General features: G+C 40.5%; 1 protein-coding gene across 1 annotated transcript in view; it reads left to right on the forward strand.

The window, feature by feature from the left end:
- LOC118660720 (armadillo repeat-containing protein 5-like) overlaps positions 1 to 24,162 on the forward strand; it is an 82,410-nt gene that overhangs the window by 52,017 nt on the left and 6,231 nt on the right.

The following is a 24,162-nucleotide window of genomic DNA, read 5'->3' on the forward strand; positions in this document are numbered from 1 at the left end:
CAGCCATCAGCCTGGCTAGTGGCTGAGCAGAGCTCCCCCATGTGGAAGCGCACTGACCACCAGAGAGCAGCTCCTGCATTGAGCGTCTGCCCCCTGGTGGTCTGTGTGTGTCATAGTGACCAGTCATTCCCAGTCTTTCTGCTGTTAGGGTCAGTTTGCATATTACCCTTTTACTATATAGAATTGAGGCCTGGTGCACAGTTGGGGGCCGGCTGGTTTACCCTAAAGGGTGTCCCGGATCATGGTGGGGGTCCCGCTTGGGTGCCTGGCCAGCCTGGATGAGGGGATGATGGCTGTTTGCAGCTGGTCATACCCCCTTCAGGGTGGGGGTCCCCATTGGGGTGCCCAGGCAGCCTGGATGAGGGGCTCATGGCTGTTTTCAGGCTGGCCGGTGACTGAAGTTCCCAGCCTCTCCTTTTTATCTTTTTTTTTATTCTGGGATTTATTTACCTTCTATAATTGAAACTTTGTTGCCATCACTGGAGCTGAGAGCCGGCTCTAGCTCTAGGCCACGGCCTGCTGAAAGCAGGTATCTGGGGTTTGTTTAGCTTCTATAATTGAAACTTTGTTGCTTTTGGAGCTCAGAGCTGGGCTATGGCAGGCGGGGAACCTTGGCTTTCTCCATCACTGGAGCAAGCAAGCCTCCTGCTCGCTTCAGCTGCGTGGCTGCCGGCCGCCATCTTGGTTGGGTTAATTTGCATATCGTGCTGATTAGCCAATGGGAGGTATAGTAAAGGTATGGTCAATTACCATGTTTGTCTATTATTAGATAGGACTAGAGGCCTGGTGCACAAAATTCGTGCATGGGGTGGGGGTGTCCCTCAGCCCAGCCTGCACCCTCTCCAATCTGGGACCCCCTCGGGGGATGTCCGACTGCACAATCAGAACTGCTGGCTCCTAACTGCTTGCCTGCCTGCCAGCCTGATCGCCCCTAACCACTCCCCTGCCAGCCTGATTGATGCCTAACTGCTCCTCTGTTGGCCTGATCGCCTCCAACTGCCCTCCCCTGCAGGCCTGGTCACCCCCAACTGCCTTCCCCTGCTGGTCATCTGTGGCGGCCATCTTGTTTTGGCCATCTTGTGACGACATGAGAGTGGCCATCTTGTGGCAGCCATTTTGTGATGATGTGAGGGCATCGCGTGAGGACACAAGAACCACCTAGGCTTTTATTAGTATAGATTAGTTATCCAAAGCAATTCCTCCAGATAGTCCTAGAGAAAAGTGAGGTTTCAATTAAGTAAGTCCTAGATATCTAGCTCTCCAAGATCTTGTGGTATTGACTATTTATAAAACACTCTCTATGAGCTCTTACTCTCCACATATCTCTGATTAAAAAGAGGACTCTTCATATTATATAAGGAATAATATGGATCATCAGATCTCAATATAAGAGTCAAACAAACAAAAACCCAACAAAGAACAAAAACCAACACTGAATTAAAAATTGTTGATTAACTTTTCTAGTGGCAAATCAAAGTGTATCATTTGTAAACAATTCAGAGAATAATGGAGCACTTGTGATTTCAGACAATTCCATGGCACTGGGGCCTGAGTTATTTTATTGGAATTCCACACTTTTTGAGTTAAGCTCCCACTGATGAAGTCTTGGAAACATTTCTGCATTCAGCTTATACTGACACCTATTTTTGAATATCTGGGTATATTTATATGAAAGACAGTTATGCAAAAAGTAAAGGCAAATGAAATATATTTTCTACAAAGCAAAGCTTAGTAAGCTGAAGTCCACAGCCTCTCAGATCTCTCTTACGTACACACCCATTGCTATCTGCTTCCTGGCTTGAGCAGCTGTGCACTCAGTGTACCTACATATTAATTGGCCTGGTGTCTTTCAGCTCAGAGACCTTCTGTTTTATGTTCTCTGGAGGATAAACTTTTGTTTTTTTTCTACGGTAAGAAGTAGCAGTCACCTTGCTGGCTCTTGGTATTATAGTAGTATTTGGAAATCTCAGGCAGACTGTCAATCAATACTCCTGTTGTTAGCTCTACCTTCACCTCTATTTCCAAAAGTCCTGGGTGCTGCCAACTTCTGAGCCAGTTGGTGATTTTATGACATAAATCTTGTTTCTTCTTGCTTTTCTCTACTGCTGATTAGTAGTTAGTTTTATTGGGTCTCCTAAGTCTGTTGCACTCAATCATTTGCTTTCTGGTATCCAGATTTTGGTTGCTTCTATTTTCTCTATTCCCCTGGTATTGTGGGCTATGACTAAAAATTCTCTTTGCTGTCATTCTAGTAGAGCTTTTGGAGGGAACCAAGATAATACAATAAGCTGCCATCCTTAACCAGAAGTAAATACACAAAACCCTTGATCTTCACATTTCTCTGAAATTCCCTTGAAGTATTTTAAGTGAAACCAGATTGATTCCAGTATCCATTAAATTCTTCAAATGATAAGTTTCTTCTATTTAACTTCATAATTAAAATTTTAATGTTCTACAATTTATAAATTTCCTCTGTAAATGTGGGGATTACTGTGGGAAATACAATACATTGACCAAATTATAGATTGAAGTTAGTGAGAACACAGCAAGAAAAGCCATATATCTTGTGCCTGGTAGCATTTTTGCGGTAGAAACAGTAAAGGTTTGGATCTCTATCTTGCCTATTCTACTTAGTAGCAGAATAAAACTTAATATATTTGAGGCCACTGTAAAATAGGTATAATAAACTAATACTACATTTAACTGAAGGCAAGACTGAGTAGGGGATGGTTGTAGAGTAGCCACCAATATTTGGCACATGTCTAGTCACAGCAGAAATTAGTTCTCTTGCCTGGTACCAGAGGGAAGTGGTAAGAAGAGGGGCGGTGAAATATTATGGGGCTAGGACAGTGATGGCGAACCTTTTGAGCTCGGCGTGTCAGCATTTTGAAAAACCCTAATTTAACTCTGGTGCCGTGTCACATATAGAAATTTTTTGCTATTTGCAACCATAGTAAAACAAAGATTTATATTTTTGATATTTATTTTATATATTTAAATGCCATTTAACAAAGAAAAATCAACCAAAAAAGTGAGTTCGCATGTCACCTCTGACATGCGTGTCATAGGTTCTCCATCACTGGGCTAGGAGGTGCTTCCCATTCCTAAGGCCCTCAACTAATTTTTGGGACCCATATTTCTGTAGCACTGACGCGTTTTCTGTTATAGTAAAGAACTCAGGAGAAGGATTAACAGGAGTGGCAATGGTGGGACATCCAAAGTAAAAACCTGCAGTTTCTAAAGCAGTGGTTCTCATCCTTGGCTGCACATTAGAATCACCTGGGAATCTTTTTAAAATCCTGATTTCCGGGCCTCATCCTCCGGAAATTCTGTTTCTTTGTTACTAATGTTGTGGCCCCACCCCATCACAAAGAAACAGAATTTCCGGAGGATGGGGCCCAGAAATCAGGATTTTAAAAAGATTCCCAGGTGATTCTAATGTGCAGCCAAGGTTGAGAACCACTGTAAATTAACCTTACTATCAAGGAGAAAACCTGTTCACCTTTATTGATCCAGGGGTGATTATCCAGGTAAGGGCGTGTATGGTTTTCTTCTCCTTTGATCTCCTCCTGTTGCCTGACTCAGTCCTCTCATAGAGGAATGGCAAGATGAGTAAAAGAAGATGAAACTTGAACCAGTCTTCTCAGATACTGGTTAGCAGCATTGGTGAAAGTTTGATAAAGGAGAAGGCAAATGAATTTTCTTGACCATCAATAGAATTAAATTATTCCTGCTGTTCCTAATCTCTGTTAATAGGAATAATTTTGAGTTGGCTGCATGTCAGTTTAGAGCAGTGGTTCTCAACCTTCTGACCCTTTAAATACAGTTCCTCATGTTGTGACCCAACCATAAAATTATTTTTGTTTCTACTTCATAACTGTAATGTTGCTACTGTTATGAATCATAATGTAAATATCTGATATGCAGGATGGTCTTAGGCGACCCCTGTGAAAGGGTCGTTCGACCGCCAAAGGGGTTGTGACCCACAGGTTGAGAACTGCTGATTTAGAGGAATGATATATAATTTAAATAAATTATCTACATCTGGAAGTTTCTGTTTCTTTTTAAAAAAACTTGCCCTAACTGGTTCGGCTCAGTGGATAGAGCATCAGCTTTCAGACTCAAGGGTCCCAGGTTCGATTCCGGTCAAGGGCATGTACCTTGGTTGCGGGCACATCCCCAGTAGGGAGTGTGCAGGAGGCAGCTGATCGATGTTTCTAACTCTCTATCCCTCTCCCTTCCTCTCTGTAAAAAAATCAATAAAATATATTTTAAAAAAAAACAAAAAACTTGAGGGCTGAGTTAAATAGTTGGATGACTTTCAAAATGTTGAATTTGTCACATTTTAGTGGCCATTAATTGAGAAGCAGAAAGAGCAGCAAAGGGAAGGTAGTTACCCAGGGAGAGAAACTATTTTAAAAAGTTGTCAAAGTAAGAGTATAACTCTGCCCAGGTAAGAAGGAGTTTGGGTTACGCTCTGTGGTGTAAGGAAGGCTACAGCTTGTCCTCTGTCATCATCTAGAATTCTAATTACAGTCCTCAGTTGGATCCACCCTGTGTAAGTATTTCTATAGAAATCACTGGAGGGGTTTCTTTACTTGGAGATTTAAGAATGTAGCACAGAGGTTTGAAAATGATTGAAACTTTACTGCTGAGCAAGCTCTGCATCTTACAAAACAAACGTTCACTTATGAGAAAATATACTGAACAAACCAATACTGATATGCAGTGGTGTGTCAGATATTATTTCCAATTTCTCATCCCTAAGCTATCACCATAACCTTTAGTCAGGTGTGGTTAGGGGAATGGTCCATGCTTGGGTTTGTCCAAACCATCCTTTTATTTCATCATCTTATTCTGATCATTTCTGATCTTCAGTGTCCCATGATGCTCTGCCTTTTTTTGAACAGTCACATCCTTGTAATAAGATGGATGTCTGAATTGTGGCAAGTCTTATTGTCACTGCTGCTGTTGTTCAGAACTCATGCTTTTAAAATGTTATCACTAGCTGTATTTCTATAATGACTACAATTGCTGTTTCTAATTTGCTCACACAGGACACAAACCTACAGGGCTGGGACTTAAAGAGTGACCTTACACCTTCACCACAGTGCTCTCAGCCCTCCTCAGACTATTGACTGTCTCTAGGCTCTGTTCCTATACTCTGCACATGCCTAGAGATGGTAGGAGTTTCATAGAGAGCCACAACTTTTTCAACACACACACATACACACATTTTGCTGAACTTTCTACTGTCTGGAAATTTCTTTCCCACTTTGGTGTAGTCATTGACTGAAGTATATCTTTTGAGCTATACCTTAAAACATTTTTTAATTATGGAACCACAGGGTTCACTATTTAACTGTTTGGGATCTATTCTGTGTGGCCACAAGACCAGATAATAGCTTTATATACTATAGTATACAACAATTTACAAATTTTATTGTGAAATACCTATAATAATAAAAGGGTAATATGCTAATTACACCAGACGTCTTCTGGACGTCATTCCAGACATCCTTCCTGATGAAGCCGGGGCCAGAGGGAAGCCAGCATGAGTCCCAGGTGCCTGCCGGTGGCCAGAGAAGTGAAGCCTGGGTCCCGGGTGCTGGAGGGAAGCCAGTGCTGTAGGGAAGCCAGTGCCAGCAGCAGGGGGAAGGAAGGCCTACTCTTACATACATTTTCGTGCATAGGGCCTCTAGTGTAATAAATAAAAGAGTATACATAAGCTATGTGTACAATCTGAAGAAGACTAATACTAGTAACATGAACACTCATTTATCTACCACCTAGCTCAAGAAATACAATATTGTTAGTCGTTTTAAAACCTTCTGTCTCTCTCTGATCCCATTTTCCTCTCTGCAATATTTGCTCATAATATCAGTTTGAATTATGAGCAAATAATTCCCATGATTTTATTTATATTTTTAACACATATCTCCAAACAATGTATTGTTTAACTTTTAAATAAATGGAATTCTAATGTATGAATTCTCCTGTGAGTTGTTTTTCCACTCAGTCTTATATTGTTATCATTCATATTGCACATAGCTACAGTTTGTTCATTTTCATTGCTGTATACGATTCCACTTTAGGAATATACAATAATTTACTCACTTTACTACTGATTGATAGACATTTGTGGATTGCTTTTTTTTTTTTTTATTCTGACAATCAGTGATGCTCTTCACATATGTCTTATGATAAAACTTTGAGAAGAATTCCTGGCTCATTAGGTACATATGCATGTTCAGATTTCCTATGTAACCCTTTTTTTTCAAAGAGCTTGTAACAATTTACCCTCCACCAATAGTGTATTAGGTCTTCATTGCTTCATATTTCTGCCAATACTTAGTATGGTCAGAGTACTTAATTTTTCATGACCTAGTAAGTGTGAAATAATATACCATTGTTTTATGTTGTATTTCTGGATTACTCAGTGAGGTAAAAGCCATTTCACACATTTGGATTTCCTCTTTTAAAGTCCTTTGCTCATTTTTCTATTGATTGGACTGTCTTTTATTAATGATTTATAGAAGTTCTTTATGTATTCTGGGTAAAGTTCTTTGCTGTTCATAAAAGTTAGAAATATCTTTTTCTACGCTGTTACTTGCTTTATAAGCTCCCTTAGAGTGTCTTATAATGAACTACTTTCTTGATTTTAATGTAATCAAAAGATAAATTCTTTACGATTGGTGCTTTTTTAATCTTAAAAATTCTATCATATGTAAAGTCATAAAGAATCTCCTTCTAAAAACTTTTATTTTTTTTACCTAAAATTATCTAGCATATTATCTTCTAAAATCTTTATAGTCAGCTCAGGGTCCAGGAGTGTGAGTGAACAAATCCTCAGATGGTTCCAGGTCTGTACTGCAAGGTCGCTCCCAGCTTCAAGTCTTCCCAGCTAAGGCTCGACACATCATGAAGCAGAGACAGGCCTTTTTTCCTCTTCTGAATTCTGACCCATGGAATATGGGCCAAAATAAAATGATTGCTATTTTAGACCCTTAAATTTGGTGTTTTGTTATATAACAACTAGAGGCTGGGTGCACAAAAATTTGTGCACTCAGTGGGGTCCTTCAACCCAGCCTGTGCCCTCTTGCAGTCTAGGACCCGAGGGGGGATGAACACCTGCTGGCTTAGGCCTGCTCCCCGGGGGATTGGGCCTAAGCTGGCAGTCAGACATCCCTCTGGCAGCCCAGGAGCCCTCAGGGGATGTCCACTTGCCAGTGGGGAGCAGGCCTAAGCTGCAGTCAAACATCCTTAGTGCTGCTGAGGAGGCGGGAGAGGCTCCCACCACCACCACTGTGCTGGCAACTGTCAGCCTGGCTTGTGACTGAGAAGAGCTCCCCCTGTGGGAGCCCACTCACCACCAGGGGGGCAGCTCCTGTATTGAGCGTCTGCCCCCTGGTGGTCAGTGTGTGTTATAGTGACCAGTCATTACCAGTCTTTCTGCTATTAGGGTCAATTTGCAATTACCTTTTTATTATATAGGATAAAGGCCTGGTGCATGGGTGGGGGCCAGCTGGTTTTCCCTGAAGGGTGTCCTGGATCAGGGTGGAGGTCCTGCTGGGGTGCCTGGCAAGCCTGGGTGAGGGGCTGATGGCCGTTTTCAGACTGGCCACACCCCCTTCAGGGTGGGGGGTCCCCACTGGAGTGCCTGGCCAGTCTGGGTGAGGGGCTGATGGATGTTTTCAGGCTGGCCATGACCCCCAGCCACCCAAGTTCCCAGTGGAGGCTGGCTGGAAGCAGGTATCTGGGATTTATTTATCTTCTATAATTGAAACTTTGTTGCCTTGAGTGGAGCACACAGAAGGCCAGGGCAGGTGGGAAGCTTGGCTTCCTCCATCGCTGGGGCAACCAAGCCTCCTGCTTGCTCCAGCTCCGTGGCTGCTGGCCGCCATCTTGGTTGGGTTAATTTGCATATAGTCGCTCTGACTGGCTGGTGGGCGTGGCTTGGGGCATAATAAAGGTATGGTCAATTAGCATCATTGTCTTTTATTAGTGTAGATAATAAAAAGTAATAGAGATTTCTTTAATTTCTGAAATTGTATAATTTTTCAGTAAAGGTCTTATAAATGTTCATTAGATTGAACATGAAGTATTTAATACTATTAGATGTTATTGTAAACAACATTTATTTGCTTATTTACTGATGTATTTTTATTGATTATGAAATACATTATTATATTTCATTTTCTAACAACTTGTAATTGAATTGATTTTTAGAGTTTAATAAGTGCAACCTTATTAAACTCTCTTATTAATTTAAAAGAATATTTGTACACATTTTTGAATTTCTTACATTTACTATTCTCATAAAATGTAAAAAATATATAATATATGTTTCTTGCAATATTGTTCTGGCTAGGACCTCCAATATAATGGCAATTAGAAGCAGTGATCACCAGCAGCCTTGCAAGAGGCCAGTGTTTCGTGATAGGTTTGTTGTGGGTTTAGGAAATTTTTATTTTTAGTTTAATAGGATTTTTATTAAATATTTAAAAAATTAATGCATATTCTGCATGTACTGAAATAAGTGTGTGTTTTCTATACATTTCTGGGTTTGGTTTTCAGATGTTTTATTTTCAACTATTTGGCTTTCTTGTTCTGTCTTTGGTTTTGGAATCAATGCTGTACTAGTTTTATAAAATAAATAGGAAAATATTTTCTCTTTTCCTGTTCCCTGAAAGAGTTTGTAAAAATGGAAATGACTTGTTCTTTCAGCACTTGGTAAAAATCATGTTTAAAATAATCTGGTCCTGGTGTTTTCTTTTGCATGGAAGGTTTATAACTATAGACTCAATTTCGTTAATCACTAGAGGACAAGTCAGGATTTCTAAATTTTTTAAAATTACTGTGTTAATCTATTATAATAAAAGCATAATATGCTAATTAGAGCAGCCAACCTTCTGGATGACCTTCTGGAAAAAGCTGGGGCTGTGAGGGAAGCCTGGGTCCCGGGTGCCAGAGGGAAGCTGGTGCCAGCAGCCGGGGGAAGGAAGACCTACTCTTGCACAAATTTCATGCACTAGGCTTCTAATACATATATATTTAAAGGAAAGTTTCCTTTTTACCACATTTTAAGTAGTCTGTTTACTACAGATTCTTTGAAATTTGTTTTTAATTTTTGCTTTATGACCTAACACTTGTTTAATTTTTATATATTGGCAACATTTATTCATAATATTTTTTTATTGTCTGTTTAATATATGCTATGAACATGGAATTGCAATCTTCTTAGTTCTTAATGCTTTTTATTTGTACCTTCTCAATATTGTTCTTGATAAATCTTGTACAAGCTGTATTCATTTTACTAGACTTAACAAAAAAGCCAACTTTTAATTCTGTTGATTTTCTCTAATGTGTCTTTTTTATTTTTCATTAATTTCTGTTCTTATATTTATTTTATTTTGAGGGGTTTGTTTGGTTTTGTTTTTCTCTTCTCTGGCCTTTTAAGTTGGATGTGTGGGTCAGTTATCTTCCATCTTCTTTCTTTTTTAATACAAATGTAGAAGGCTTAAGTCTCTTTTCAAATATTATTTGTAGATGCCCCCAAAAAGTTTGATAAGAAGTGTTTTTTATGATCATTCGCTTTTAAGTATTTTAAAATTTTGTTGATCTATATATTATTTAGAAGCATGTTTTCTAATTTCTTAATGCATGTGTGTTTTAAGTTACTTTTTCTTTTTCATTTCTAACCTAATTGTGTTGTCATAAAATGTGGTTATCAGGCTATAGAATCTCTGAAATTCATTGAGCATTTAGGCCTACTACTTGATTCATTTTTGTGTTTTCTGTGTGCTTGAAAAGAATGTGTATTTCTCAGTTGTGATTGCCATTTCCTACATGTGTCTATTGGTTCCAGGATAGTATTTGTGTGGCTTACTCATTGCATTGTCTTACCAGATGTTCAGTATGTTTCTAATGCCCTTCAATCGAGCGCTCTGGTTTGACCTCTATGCCTGCTTGAAGGTACATTCCTCCTGGGCAGACCTTCCTTTGCCTCTGTTTGTCACCTGAGGCCATTTTAAATGACATCTTAGATTTAGAGGTTTTTTGTTTGCTTGCCTTTTGACCACATAGGTGGAATAATTTTAGGTCCTTATATCCAGTATTTAGTGAATGTGGCTTAAGGTTAGGCGTTCCCAGTGGAAAGGTAGAGAAAGGTATATATACGTATTGGCTCGCTCCCTGGGTGGGTTTCATACTACTTCACCCCTGGGAAAACGGCTCCCAAGAGATTCTGGCTTTTGAGTTGGTGTCTGTGACCTGAATCCTGCCCTGCTCAGAGCACTAACCGTTGGCATTTATTTCCCAGGGAAACGCTGGCTCCAGCGTTCACTTACCCCTGAGGATGTGCTTGCTTATCGTTTCTGACATCTAAGGAATTCCCTTACTCTGTGGCCAACTCATCCAGGCATTAAATTCATGATTTTATATTTTAACTGGCATTTTTACTTGTGCAATACTTGGAGGGATTTCCACATTGCTAGAAAGATGTGTATAATGTAATTTGGGAACCAAAAAAAAAGTTAGAAAGTTAGAGCAATCCAGCACCAAACTACGATTTCAGGTGAAAGTGGCTCTGGGTTTAATTTTTCAGCGGGCTCTTCTGGAGCACAGAAGGAAATAGTGCAGTTAAAAGGATGAACGTAAAAAGAAGTACAGAGCATGGAAGAGTTCTTGTTATAATCCTTTTACTATCTGCCAAGCCAGTGCAAAAGTTTCTACTTCCTCTCTTTGAGTTTGTGTAGCTATAATGATATGCATATTGCTACTTCCCAGATTTGCAAAGCTTTAGTAAGGAAACATACATAAATACTTTACATGGGATTGTCTATAGAGGAAACACTCAAGTTGACTCTGAGCGTCTTAATAGGACCTTGACAGATGCTTCCCAATATTTGCCTAACTTGCCGTAGTCGGCAAACTGCGGCTCGTGAGCCACATGGCTCTTTGGCCCCTTGAGTGTGGCTCTTCCTAAGCCTTAGGAGTACCCTAATTTAGTTAATAACAATGTACCTACCTATATATTTAAGTTTAAAAAATTTGGCTCTCAAAAGAAATTTCAATCGTTGTACTGTTGATATTTGGCTCTGTTGACTAATGAGTTTGCAGACCACTGGTAGAGACACAGGCAATGCCCCATGCATGTGACAGTCTCAAAGTGAGGACTTTAATTAAATCTAACAGAATGATGAAAGGCAATTCTAAGGGAAACATTGCAACGGGTGCCCTTTAAACAGGGGTCTCAAAGAATTCCCACAAAGTTCCAAGGGCCATGAACTCACAATATCTCAAAACTCTTCAGGTCAGATAGAGTTGAGGCATCAGCCTGTTTCTTTCTCAACTGGGCCGCTCCTTTGTAACTGTGGTAAATGTGGGACACTTCCTTGGATTACAGAATCAAGGATAAAATGTCCCAACTCACTGCCCGCATTCTTATTTGATTTTTCTCATGTGTAATTTTTCTTACAGAGTGGGGCTGGGGCTTCATTGCCGAAAGGCAGAAAATGACTTAGGGTCATTTGGGTACACAGGCTGGGAATCCCCGAGCGCCTTAGTATCAGGCGAAATGTAGAAGCTTCAACTTGGCTCACTCTGGGTGAGTGCAGATTGTCTTTGACATTTACTGAACGAGGACATTCTTGCCACAGGAATGAAGTGTTTTCCAGTTTATTTTAAACTGAGAACTCTCAATTCACTGTGATAGTTGGTTTGGCAGAGTTAGTTGCCATTAAAACCTTCCCCCTCTTGAATGAAACTGAAAATGACTCTGAGCCCAGGGAAGAAGGAAAAGTTGACGAAGTAACTAACCCCTGGGCACTGCCGCCCTATGAGTCACAGCCGAGGAAAGACATCAAGGGCTTCTGTCTCTGCACGTCTCAGAGGCTATGGATGATGCAGGGAACGGACTCCAACTGGTCACCTGGTCACACCCACGTTGTACTCTCTGGCTCTTGGACTGCTGCTCATGTTCCTTAACTGAGGCTACAGAAAAAACTGTCTTCAGCATATACCACTCTCAGATCCTTTACAATATGTACACACAAGTATAGTGAAAAGGGCAATGAAACAAAAAGATAAAGTGAGGCATTTTCACCAATGGTTAGAAAAATTTGAAGCAAAGAATGAAAGAATAGTGTAGGTCAAATGAATTTCACGGGGAAAGGCAAAGTTCATTAAAGGAACCTATTATGGTTTTGGCTGCATTTCTTTTTGCTTCTGGGCATGTTAGAGGGAATTAATAAGCTTATAATGTACACCATACAATATTAGGCTCTTACCAAGGCTTGTCATTTAAATAGCTTACATTAAAATGAGATCTAGAGAATACTTGCAGTTACATCTATTGTTTCACTATAAACATCATAATTACTCCTATGATATATTTGACTAGAACTCTGGCCATAAAAGACCTAATTCTTAGATTATTAAGGGTCCATGTTACCCTTCCCCATCAAGGACACCTAGCAGGCCCTATATCAAGCATTTTGGTCCTCTGAAATGAGATAAATTTTTTCTAGAGCATAATAAATACTTAACAAAGTTTAGCTCTCCATGGAATTGAATTTGATTCTAAACTTCAAGTTAAACATTAACTATATTTGTTTAAATCCTTATTGTTGAAAGTATTACATAAATCCCCCCCCCCTCCCCACCCAACCCTCCTATTGATTGATCAAAATTAGCTGTAATCTATGTAAAAACTAGAGAAAGATTTGTTTCCGTTTTAGGCATAGTTTACCCCATTAGGCAAGGATTACTATCCTGAGGCCATGAATCCCCTGAAATGTGCAAACTTTTGTCTACGAGAAGTGTGTGTGTGAGGGAGAGGGGAGAAAGGTGGGATTTGTTGATGTCTTTTTTTTTTTTTTTTTCTGGGGCAAAGGTCTGCCGCTCTCATCAGATTCTCAAAAAGGTCCACGTTTGAGGGCCTCTGCACAAAGCTAAGGGTACTTTCTCAGATGACCTATAAGATCCTTCATTTTACAGATGGAAGCAGATTTTGTTATATTTCTGACAGCCTTTTCTAATAACCTTTATCACTAAAAATCATAGTGTTTGAGAAATTAAAATGCGGCATTCTGTTTGTGTTTAAGAAAGAAGTGTTCAAAACAGCTTTTGGGAGTTCCCCAGGATCTAACAATATTCTGTAACTATGGCCTGTGTTCCTGAGACATTAATAATCAAAATATATGGCTCTATCTGACTTGACATATTAGGGCTTATAATTTGGTTGTTCGATTTTACTTTGTCATTTGCCAAGAGTTCACATTCATAGCTCTTCAACAGTTTCTAAAATTATGCAATTCAATTATGAGGGGATTGGAACTTTAGGATAGCGTTCAAGTAATCACACTCCCTCTTTTTCTCTCCCTCCTTCCCTCCTTCCTTCTTTGTTTCCTCCCCTTTCTTCTTTTTTGTTTTATTCTTTTTACCTGTTTTAGTATTCTAAAAGTGAATATGTTTTGCAAAGAACCTTGTGCAATATTATAAATAACAGTAACAGCAATAACAATAAAGCTTGACTACCGAAGAGGTTTCTCTTACTTATTGTTCATGATTTATTTCTTTAAGAAAAAATTTTAAAAACCTCCTACCTCATTAAGTAGGGCAAAAGAGCTATCCTCATTAAACCAACATCTGATCTACTGTAGTTCTGACTTTCATTACAAAGCATTAATAACTTGTCATTTGTACAAATACTTTGACTAGTATAGGGTTCCTGATTGACTGCAGGGCCGTAATTCAATCACCAGCCTCTACTGACATCGCGATCCCCAGGGGTGCAGCTTGAGGCTTTAGGAACGGCAGCTAAGTCCCCAGCCTGAATTACAGCTCCGTTATTCAACCTGGAGCCATGGTTTGTTATTTATAGTACATAGAAAAAGAGTGTGGACTTTTAGAAAGAGGAAAACAATAAATCAAACTAACAAGATGACCAGCTCTAATATTAAAATGTAAAACTCTATGATGTAGAGGTAGAAAGATTAATGAGCACATGACGTAGGGTTATTAAAGGTGTGATGGGCAGAAGAGGGAATGGATTATGAGGAAATTAAATGAAGTATTTCACTGGAAGGCAATCAAGTTCCATGGAAGTTTTTAAATGACCAGCTAATAGAGTTGGTCTTATTACCATAGTGACCTAACCCAAACCCACAAAACTTTCTCTAACACCTTTTTTCTTAAAATGCCAAGTCTTACTGTGACATTCAATCACAATGGCGTGCAAACACTATTAATAGTTACAGTGTTGCTACTGATGTTTTCTTGCAGTTATTGCTCTCCTGGGATGGGTAGTCATGACATTTGGGAAGGCCTGAAACAACAGAATAATAAAGTGATGGTTTTTAAGAATGACCACCAAGTAATAAATTTACCATTCAGAGATATTAATATGGGTTTGAGGAATGAGAAAAAAAACCATGTTTTTCTGATGGTTTTGCTTGAGATAGTATACCAATTAGGATATTTATGAGTTAACATCAGAGGATCCCAGATTATTGGCTCCTGTTTCTGTGTAACAGAATCAGTTGCTAAAACCAATTCCTCAGCACACACCCTTTAACCTTGGCTGTGGTGTTTTTGCAATCCATTTACCTGATCCCTCTTTCCCCTCTCCTTCATCATCCCCTCAATACTTTAAGCCTCATTTCCTGTCTAGCAGTTAATAAAAGAAAAATGTCACCCTATAACCTTACCCAGGCCACCCTCCCTTTCCTTCACATTTATAGGTCTTTGTCTTACAGCTGGTTATTTCCCCTTTGTTTAATGTTTGTCAGCCTGTCAAACCCAGCAAGTCCAAATGTTCAGAAATCTGCAAGCTGACACTCGAGATACCAGTTGAGGTGTCATTTGTTTAAGTTCGGATTCTTGAGGCATTATCAGTGGAACCATTGTGAAAAATGGAAAGGTAGGCGAATTTGGTAAACACAAAACAAATCAAAACCCAAACAACCAAAACACCCAGCCAGATATGGTTTATAAGTTTGTTTCAGAGCATAAGAACCTCCCTAGTGCTCCAGCAGGTCCCGCAGGTCCACCCCCTCTTCTGCATTCACTGTGGCTCCACCCCCTGGGTGCCTTCTGTTTCTTCAGTCACTTGCATGGGGCCTAAGAGGACCCTGATGCTCTGTTAAATTTCCCTCCAGAAATGCATGGGAGTAAAATTTCAGGAACCATTTAATATAGTTATTTATAGAGAAACAAACATTTTCAAAGTTGTTCCCTTAAAGGTTGGTCTCACTCCTGAGCAACTGGAGCCTTACAGTATTAAAAAAAAAAACTCTTTACAGGACTTAGTTGCTAGTATTAGTTGTTTGAGAAGTGACATGCAACAACACATTTTAAAACACTACATTGTTACTTAGAATATATAATATTTTTACCTCTCTTGAGGGAAGAGATGATCCCAAAATTGTAGGACTGAAGGAGACCTAACTTCGGTGTCTGCACTAGTTTGCTAGGGCAGCCATAACAAAGTATCACAGACTATTTCCTCATAGCTGTGGAGGCTAGACGTCCAAGAGAAGGAGCTGGCAGGTTTGGTTTTTCCTGAGCCCCCTTTCCTTGGATTGTAGATGGCTGCCTTTTTGTGTGTCCTCACATGGTCTTTTCTCTGTCTAGGTCCTACTCTCCTTTTATAAGGATACCAGGCAACTTGGATTAGGGCCATCCTAAGGACCTCATCCTATATAATAAAGAGGTAATATGCAAATTGACCCTCACTCCATCATGCCATCTCAAGGTGGCGGCGCCCACAGTGGGGGCAGGGCCGGCTGCTCCGTGTGCCTGCCGCCGCAGTTCCCACAGCCCCATGGGGGAGGTGGGAGGCCTGGCGGTTCCCTTGCTGGGCCTGCCGCTGGAGTTCCCTCAGCCCCACTGGGGGGCAGCAGGTTCCAGAGTTCTCTCATGTTTTTGTTGTTTTTATATCATGTTTTTGTTATTTTCATATCATGTCTTTGTTGTTGTATCATTTTGTTATTGTTTATTTATTAATAAATTCATATATTATTTTCATATACATTTTACTCATTTCCTTTCATCTCTGACACTTCTATTATAGAGAAAGGGCAAATAGCAATATTAAAATATTTCCTCTAATTAATTCCCTTTTAATGTGCATGGATTTCATGTACCAGGCCACTAGTTTTAATATAATTACCTCTTTAAAAGCCCTATCTCCAAATATAGTCATATTCTGAGGTACCAGGGTTTAGGACTTCAACACATGAGTTTGAGGAAGGAACACAACTCAGTCCATTAACAGTATTATGGTTTCTTTGCTTTGAACAAGGAGAAACTGAGACCCAGAAAGATAAATTGTCCAAAGTCACACAGCTAATTATTGGCATATCTGATATCAGGATTGAAGCCCAGATGTTGTAATTATTAGTGTCTACTTGGCCAATGTTTAAACAGATAAACAAAAAAAGAAGTTAATAGAGAAGACTATGAAGTCCCAGCATTTGGCAAATAGTAGGCACTTAATAAATATTTATTGAAAGATTTACAGCCTCTCCTTAATTAGAAATAAGAACTTTGAAATAAGGACTTAAATTAGAAATAAGGATTTTGGTGGCTTTTTAAATGTGTGTGGAGATGACAAATACATAAAGAAATACACATAGAACAGACTGGCCTAGAACTATGCATAAGGAATCATACTTTGTGTCCCAACTCTACAGCTCTACTACTTTCCCTTTATCTTCATTTTATTTGCCTCCAAACCCACACACTGATGGGGGCAGAGAGTTGAGTTGGTTGAGGGGCTACAAAAATAGGGAGCTGCCGGGAAAGCTCAATATTCCCAGTAGCAGGTGAACAGGCAAAGATGCTCTTGCAGACGAACCCCTTTTCCAACACTAGGCTCCAATGACTCTCCCAGTAACAGATGCAGACTTTTTAGGTCTGCCTCTCTAGTAGGAGTGGGAGCTCAACAATAGCAGCTGCTAAGATCTTGGCACTTGACACAGATATAGAATATGAATGAACAAAAGGAAAGAATGAGCAAAAGAATAGTCATCAAGCACTGAGTTACGGCATCCATCTAAAACTAAAGGTTAAAACAATTCCTCATAGAAACCCCTGGTTTCTATCAAGGCTTTGACCACAGACACAGAAACTACTCAGAAGACAAGATACAAATGCTGCTTACCACTGAACTGGGAAAAGGACCTCATGGATTATTTTGCTAACCACTTTGTGCTTCACCTGTATTTTGCACCATAGAAATGTCTTTTCTATGGCCTACTCATTAGTTATGTCATACAACAGTTTAAGCATTTATTGGATCACCTGTGTATGTGTGGATCTACTTATTTTATTTTTCTTAAATATATTATCCTCTAAGTGGGATTGCATGATATTCTGTGTGAGTTCTAGCACATTATTACTAGGCACATCACAAACGTATTTGGGAAAATTTATATAAACTCCTATAGAGGATGTAAGTTGGACACCAGTCTACTTCCTTTTTTGGCTCTGCTGTCTTCTCTGATCTCCCTCTCTGTATCTTTTATTTAATTTTACTCACTAGAAATAATAACTATATTTTTTTGCTAGTGTTCAGAAATGATTAAAAACTGGAGATTTCCTGGGAGGGAGTCTGGAAAAAATGGGTGTGAATTATGAAAACCAAAGTGGTAATTTTGATAATAGTTATGATACTCTGTTAAAAGTTAAGTCTTCTTTATGGTGATAACTTTAGTATCTATTCTCAGTTCTCATCACAAAGAAAAAAATTGTAACCGTATATGATGATGGATGTTAACTAACTTTATTGTGGTGATCATTTAACAATAAATACTAATATTGAATCATCTTGTTATATACCTGAAACTAATATGATATTGCTAGAAGCCCGGTGCACAAAATTCGTTTGGAGGGGGGGCATCCCTCAGCCCAGCCTGCACCCTCTCCCAGTCTGGGAGCCCTCGGGGGATGTCTGACTGACAGCTAAGGCCTGCTCCCCCCAGCCATCAGTGGGACATCCTTTGTGCTGCCGTGGAGGCAGGGGAGGCTCCTGCCAGTGCCGCTGTGCTCATGCTTGCCAGCCATGAGCCCAGCTCAGGGCTTTGGGCTGAGTGGTGCTCCCCTGTGGGAGCACACTGACCATCAGGGGGCAGCTCCTATGTTGAGCATCTGCCTCCTGGTGGTCAGTGACCGTCAGAGCAACTGGTTGTTCTGCCGTTCAGTTGATTTGCATATTAGCCTTTTATTATATTGGATATGCCAATTATATGTAAACTAAACAATGGAAAATAATGTGTTGGTGAGGATGTGGAGAAATTGTAACCTTTGTATATTATTGGTGGGAACATAAAATGGCGAAGTCACTGTGAAAAAAACAAAAAGCAAAACAAAATAATTAAGTCTTCTAAACATATTCTGATATACCTCCTTTCCTATTTATTTAGGAAAATCATTCTTTTCCTTTCTTTCCATGCCATTGAATAACTCTTGTGGTTAGCGACTTTCAGATTTTATAAATAAAATGGAACTTTAAGCTATTAAAAAGAGGTGTCAATGGACAACTGAAGGGCAAGAAGCTTCTGCCGAGAGACACATCAACACATTATTAACAAGCCCACACTGAGCTCTTTCTCCTGTGTGGACTGTGCAGGATAATGCCACCACCTACCTCCTCCTCCACTCCTTCCCTCTTGTCCTCTTCCCCCGCACTCCTCCTCTTCTGAGGCACCTTCTGTTGTAAACGTGTAAGCTCTGGAGACACTGAGAGAGCAGTAAAGGGCTTGCCTAGATTTCCAAATGGTGCTCCAAGGAGGTGGACTTAAGGTAACCATAATGCTATGCACAGAGATATTTTGGAAAACAACGCAAGAGAAAAGTAAAACCATAAGATTTATATCTTTTAAATACAGAAAAATGGAGTTCTGACTCAAGTCATTCAAATCCTCGTGGGCTACTTTCAAGCTAAGCTACCACGATTTATTTAATGCTTCGCTTTGGGACACAGCAGATCCCCTTTCTTCTCCTCTGAGTCTGGGTGAGTCTGAAGTTGGTAGTGAAAGGGAATGCTGAATATTGTACACAAGGAGTTGGGTAGGAATGCCGAGAGGTGCACACATGAGTTTTGTTGAGAGCTAAGGAGTAACCTCTCCTACCCTCCCTATTCTCTTAAAATTGTCTGGAGTGTGTATGCTCATACTCCCTAAATTTAAATATCCCAGGACCCAAGTGAAACAAATCACTCTCCCACCTAGTGGATTTGTTGACTCTCAGAAAGGTAGAGACAGCCAGTCTGGAGAGCAGGTGATAGCAATAATTTGTATATATCCCACCAACAGTTATTTCTCTCCTAGGAACAACTTAGTATCGTTCAGTTTCATGTTAAATAATCCACTGTCTTGAACTGTACTCTTATTGTTTCTCTGATATTGCTCTTGCTTCTCCCATAAATTCCAAACTCTAATGTCAGGATCAAGACATATGAATCTCTTCTCCTAAAGCATCAAACCTCTCCCTCAGTAACTATGATTTGATTGATTGATGAAAGAGAAGGAACAAATGATTTGACAGACTAGTTAAGAAACAGAGAGCCCTAACCGGTTTGGCTTAGTGGATAGAGCATCGGCCTGTGAACTCAAGGGTACCAGGTTCGATTCCGGTCAAGGACATGTACCTTGGTTGCACACTCCCAGTGGGGAGTGTGCAGGAGGCAGCTGATCGATGTTTCTCTCTGATCGATGTTTCTAACTCTCTATTCCTCTCCCTTCCTCTCTGTAAAAAATCAATAGAATATATTTTTTAAAAAAAGAAACAGAAAAAACTTAGGGAGATTCCTAACATTTGGAAATGTCAGAGTCTGAGTATGCTTTCACATTATACAGATGTGGATCTGTTTACAGAATCTCAAGGCATTCACAGGAACCCCAAGGACTGCCTCAAAAGCTGTTTCTATAGGAGAGACATGAGCAATCATGGTACCTCAAAGTAGACAATGACATGAAAATGCTTGTAGGGCCATGTCTCCAGTCTTCAGGTGAATGGGCTTTACCTATCTGCAATTAAGAGCCAATGATGCCCAACATGAATTGACTGAAAGTATCAGAAATATTTGACATGCCTCATGTAATCATCATGATGGTTCTATATGGAAGGTACTAGGATCCCGTCTCAGGGATGAGGAAATTGAGCTTTAGAAAGCTGAAGGAATTTGTGGAGGCCATATGGCTCAGCGGTGATGAACTTTTACCTGTTTAACCCAGAGGCCTGAATCCTTCATCAACCATAAGTACTGCTCCTGAAGTGCAGTTTGTTGCTTTTGTTATTTTTGTTAAGGCAAGAAATGCATTTTAAAAACTAAGGAAAATGACGCATCCCTGGAAAAATATTTTGAAGAATTTAATAAGAAGTAACCCCCCCTTAAAAGCCTTTTATTGCTAGAGAAATGTTTGTGTGGTAGAGTAAAAATAATTTGAGGAATAAATTGAAGGAAGAAACTGTTCTATGGAATAGTAAAGTCCTTTATTTCTTTAAAAATAAATTTCTTAAAAACAAAATAAAATGCCAGAAAGGAATTTCTGAAGGAGTGGTTTTGTTTTGCTTCTTCAGACATGAATTATGTCAAAAGATTACATGCTGTATATGTTTTATATTCAACAATGTCTGTGTGCACATTCTAAATACAAAACTAAGACAAGGGCAGTTATTCCCAACAATACGAATAGTAAATTCCTACTGACAGTGGAAAAACCGTCTTTGTCGGGAAATTTACTTTGAATATATTTTTTAAATTTTTAGTCACTTAGTGTGCTATTAGGTATGTTTTTTTCCCTCCACATTTCTATTTTCAGACTCAGTCTGGGAAGTTATTAGAACTTATAATCTAGAAGACATGGCCATACAAACATTTTCATGTCATTGTTTACTTTGGGGTACCATGATTGCTCATAACTATTACAGAAACAGCTTTCCCCCAATACCTTATTATGCATATTCTTTTTACCTGCAGTTAGGGAAAAGACACATTTCCTGACTATTACTACCTTTGTGGACAAAATTCACACATATCCGATGTGTTAGTATATCCACTAATACACATAGTATGTGTGAATTTGATAGGAAAAATATATCACATCATAAGCAGAAATTTTTTAGAATAGACTTTTGAAGCTGTTTACTCTAATTTTACAATTATTAGTAGGAATCAACAGAATGGAATGGTAGAAAGACCAAGATCTTAAGAATCAGACATCTCTGGAATCTAATTTTCAGCTGTGTCCTTAGGTAAATTATGAGACTCTGAGCCTTAATTTTCTCACTGTATGATAAATATTTTTCTGAATTTAAATGAGATAATACATGCCAAGTGCCTGGCTCTTGGTGGGCACATAATATTTTTAGTTTCTTTTGTTTCCATCAAGCTTACTTCCTATTCAAAAATAGAATTCTGGTGAACTATAAAGGCACCTGGGAACAAGGTTCAGAACTCATTGCTAAGAGGAGACAAGATGGCGGCAGAATAGGCAGACACATCCCAAGGCTTGTCCTGGAGCAAATAGAATGAGCAGTTGCAACAAATAACATCCACCCCGAATTGGCGAAGTATACTCAGCTGGTGAGACAGTTTGCAGCCGGGAAGGGCAGAGTTCCCCTGGAAAGGTAAAAACCAGGGATCTGGGCAGGAAAGTTTGCCAGATCTCTGAGCCCAGAGGGTCAGAGGGAAACCATGCGGAACCTAGCCGCATCCCTTGGGACAGGCAAAGCCTCTGACTGGGGAAAGGACATCCTCAGGACTGTTGGCGCCGGGGGATTTGAGATCTGGGTTCCATAATTAAGGAAGTCTGAGCCCAGAGAAGGCAGCCTGAAGCACTGACCAGACCATGCAGTGCGGTAAGAGAGGAGCTTACAGAGACTCAGTCTCCCCCGTTTCTGCAGCCGTAGTTTGTTTGTTTGTTTTCACTGAACCCTGTTCATAGGATATTTTGGATACAGACACTCACCTGTGCTGAGGAGTGGGAGAAGGTGCAGATGAGTGGAATCTGGGGAGAGGCTGGGGAGAGAAGGGGGTCCAAAAGTGGTGGCAGCAAGTTGAGTGCTGAGTCACGCCTGAGCACAGGACCCGGGCAGCCATTTTCTCCTGAGGATATAACTCCTCCCTCCCTCCAGTCCCCAGGCAAGGAATACAGCCACACCCAGATTCCACCCTGAATGATACGAAGGATTAAACAAATCTGATTAGTCCCTGGGAGTTAACAGGGCCTGGCCTATAGAGGGGCCTTCAGTCCCATCAACAACAACAACAACAACAACAACAACAACAAAAATCACAGACATTCCAGAAAACTGGGATCTTAAACCAGCCAAAGGAATGACATTTCAATTTTTCATTTTTATTTTGTTATTATTTTGTTCACTCTTTTTTTTGTTTGTTGCTCTTTTTTTTCTTTTTTCTTTATTCTCCTTTTTTGTTTGTTGCTTTATTTTCTACTTCTTTTCACATTATTTTCTCATCATTCAATTTTATTTTATTTTTACTTGTTATTTTCTATTTTTATACCATTTATTAAATTAAATTTTTTTGTAAATATATTATTTTGTCCCCCTTCTGTCTCTTCTAATCCACTCATCCCTTTTCTATTTCCTCTATACTGAAGTGAGGTCCTCCCCATATTTATCCAATTCTTACCATTATTTCCTATATATCAGCTCAGCCTCTACAGATTCTGCCCCCACCCTCTTTACTGGGTGTTTGGTGTTTGTATTTGTTTGGTTTATCTATTGGTTCTGTGGTGTCCTCTCTCTCTCTCTCTCTCTCTTTCTCTCTCTCTATTTATATATATATATATATATATATATATATATATATATATATATATTCTCCTTTTTCTTTTCTCTCCTATCTTTTTTTTTCTTTCTCTCTCTTAGATATTATTTGTGCTCTCTTTTCTCTCCCCTAATTCTCTTCTCAGGTGGTCACTTTATTGGGGTTATTGGTGTCATGAGTACATTCATGCTTTGTTCCCTTTGGGTCATGTCTTGTTAAGGTGAATTTTATCCTGCTTGGCTAAAGTGCTAGAGAGCAAGCCACATAACCAGACACCTGGAGAGGAAATTTCATTAAGGAATGGGTCAATTACACCCTAGACCCAGCTACAGAGGCAGGAAGAAGGTGGCAGCGAGGGTGCAAAAGAGGAGTGTGTGGTTGTGTGTGGTGAGTGTGTGTGTGTGTGTGTGTGTGTGTGTGTGTGTGTGTGTGTGAATGAGGCACAGTTAGACCCCGCAGGACCTTCGGGGGCAGGCTAACCGGGCTAGCCTAACTAGGCAGCCTCTGTTACCATTGCAAACAGTACAGGAGGTCAGCTCTTCTTCAGAGGCCTCGCCTTTTCAAAGAGGAGAGTTGATGTAACTGAGAGCCCAGCTTCACCTCCACCCAGGGTGCCCTCAGGTAACACCTGGGACTCTACAGCCACCCCTGCCAGGGACCTGAAACCTCGGCTGTTGTCCCACGGTCACTGAGTCTCCAGCCACTCCAGGCGCAGGTTCCTGTGAGTTCTGAAGCATGCTCCCCTCTGACCAGCCCAATGCTTTAGTCCAGGGCACTGCAACCATATGAGCAGCAGACACGTGAGCAGCACGCTCCTGTCCAAGGAGCATCAGCCCTGTGAGCAGCCTGCCCCAGGCCTAAGAGCAGCAGCCTCATGTGGCCTGCCCCTGTCCAAGGAGCAGCAGCTGTGTGAGTGGCTGCTTCCTCGTCCGAGGAGCAGCAACCACGTGAGCTGTCCGACCCCTCCGAGGAGCAGCAGCCGCATGAGGAGTCTGCCTACATCTGAAGAGCGGCAGAATTGTGCAGCACGCCCCCATCTAAGGAGCAGCAGCTGTGCACAGCCCACATCCTGCACCAGTCCAAGGAGCAGCAGCCACACGAGCAGACTGCCCACGTCCGAGGAGAGGCAGCCCTGCGCAGCACACACCGTTCCGAGGAGCAGAGCCACACACAGCTTGCACCTGTCCGAGGAGCAGCAGCCGGGTGAGTGGCCTGTCCCCATCTGAGGAGGAGCAGCCATGCGTGCAGCTCACTCCCGTCTGAAGAGCAGCAGCCGCACAAGCAACCCACCCCCGTCCGAGGAGCAGCAGACTTGCAACCAAACTGTCCAAGTCCAAGGAATAGTAGCCCCACAAGAAGCC

Source organism: Myotis myotis, unplaced genomic scaffold (assembly GCF_014108235.1).
Source record: "Myotis myotis isolate mMyoMyo1 unplaced genomic scaffold, mMyoMyo1.p scaffold_m19_p_7, whole genome shotgun sequence".
Classification (NCBI taxonomy): domain Eukaryota; kingdom Metazoa; phylum Chordata; class Mammalia; order Chiroptera; family Vespertilionidae; genus Myotis; species Myotis myotis.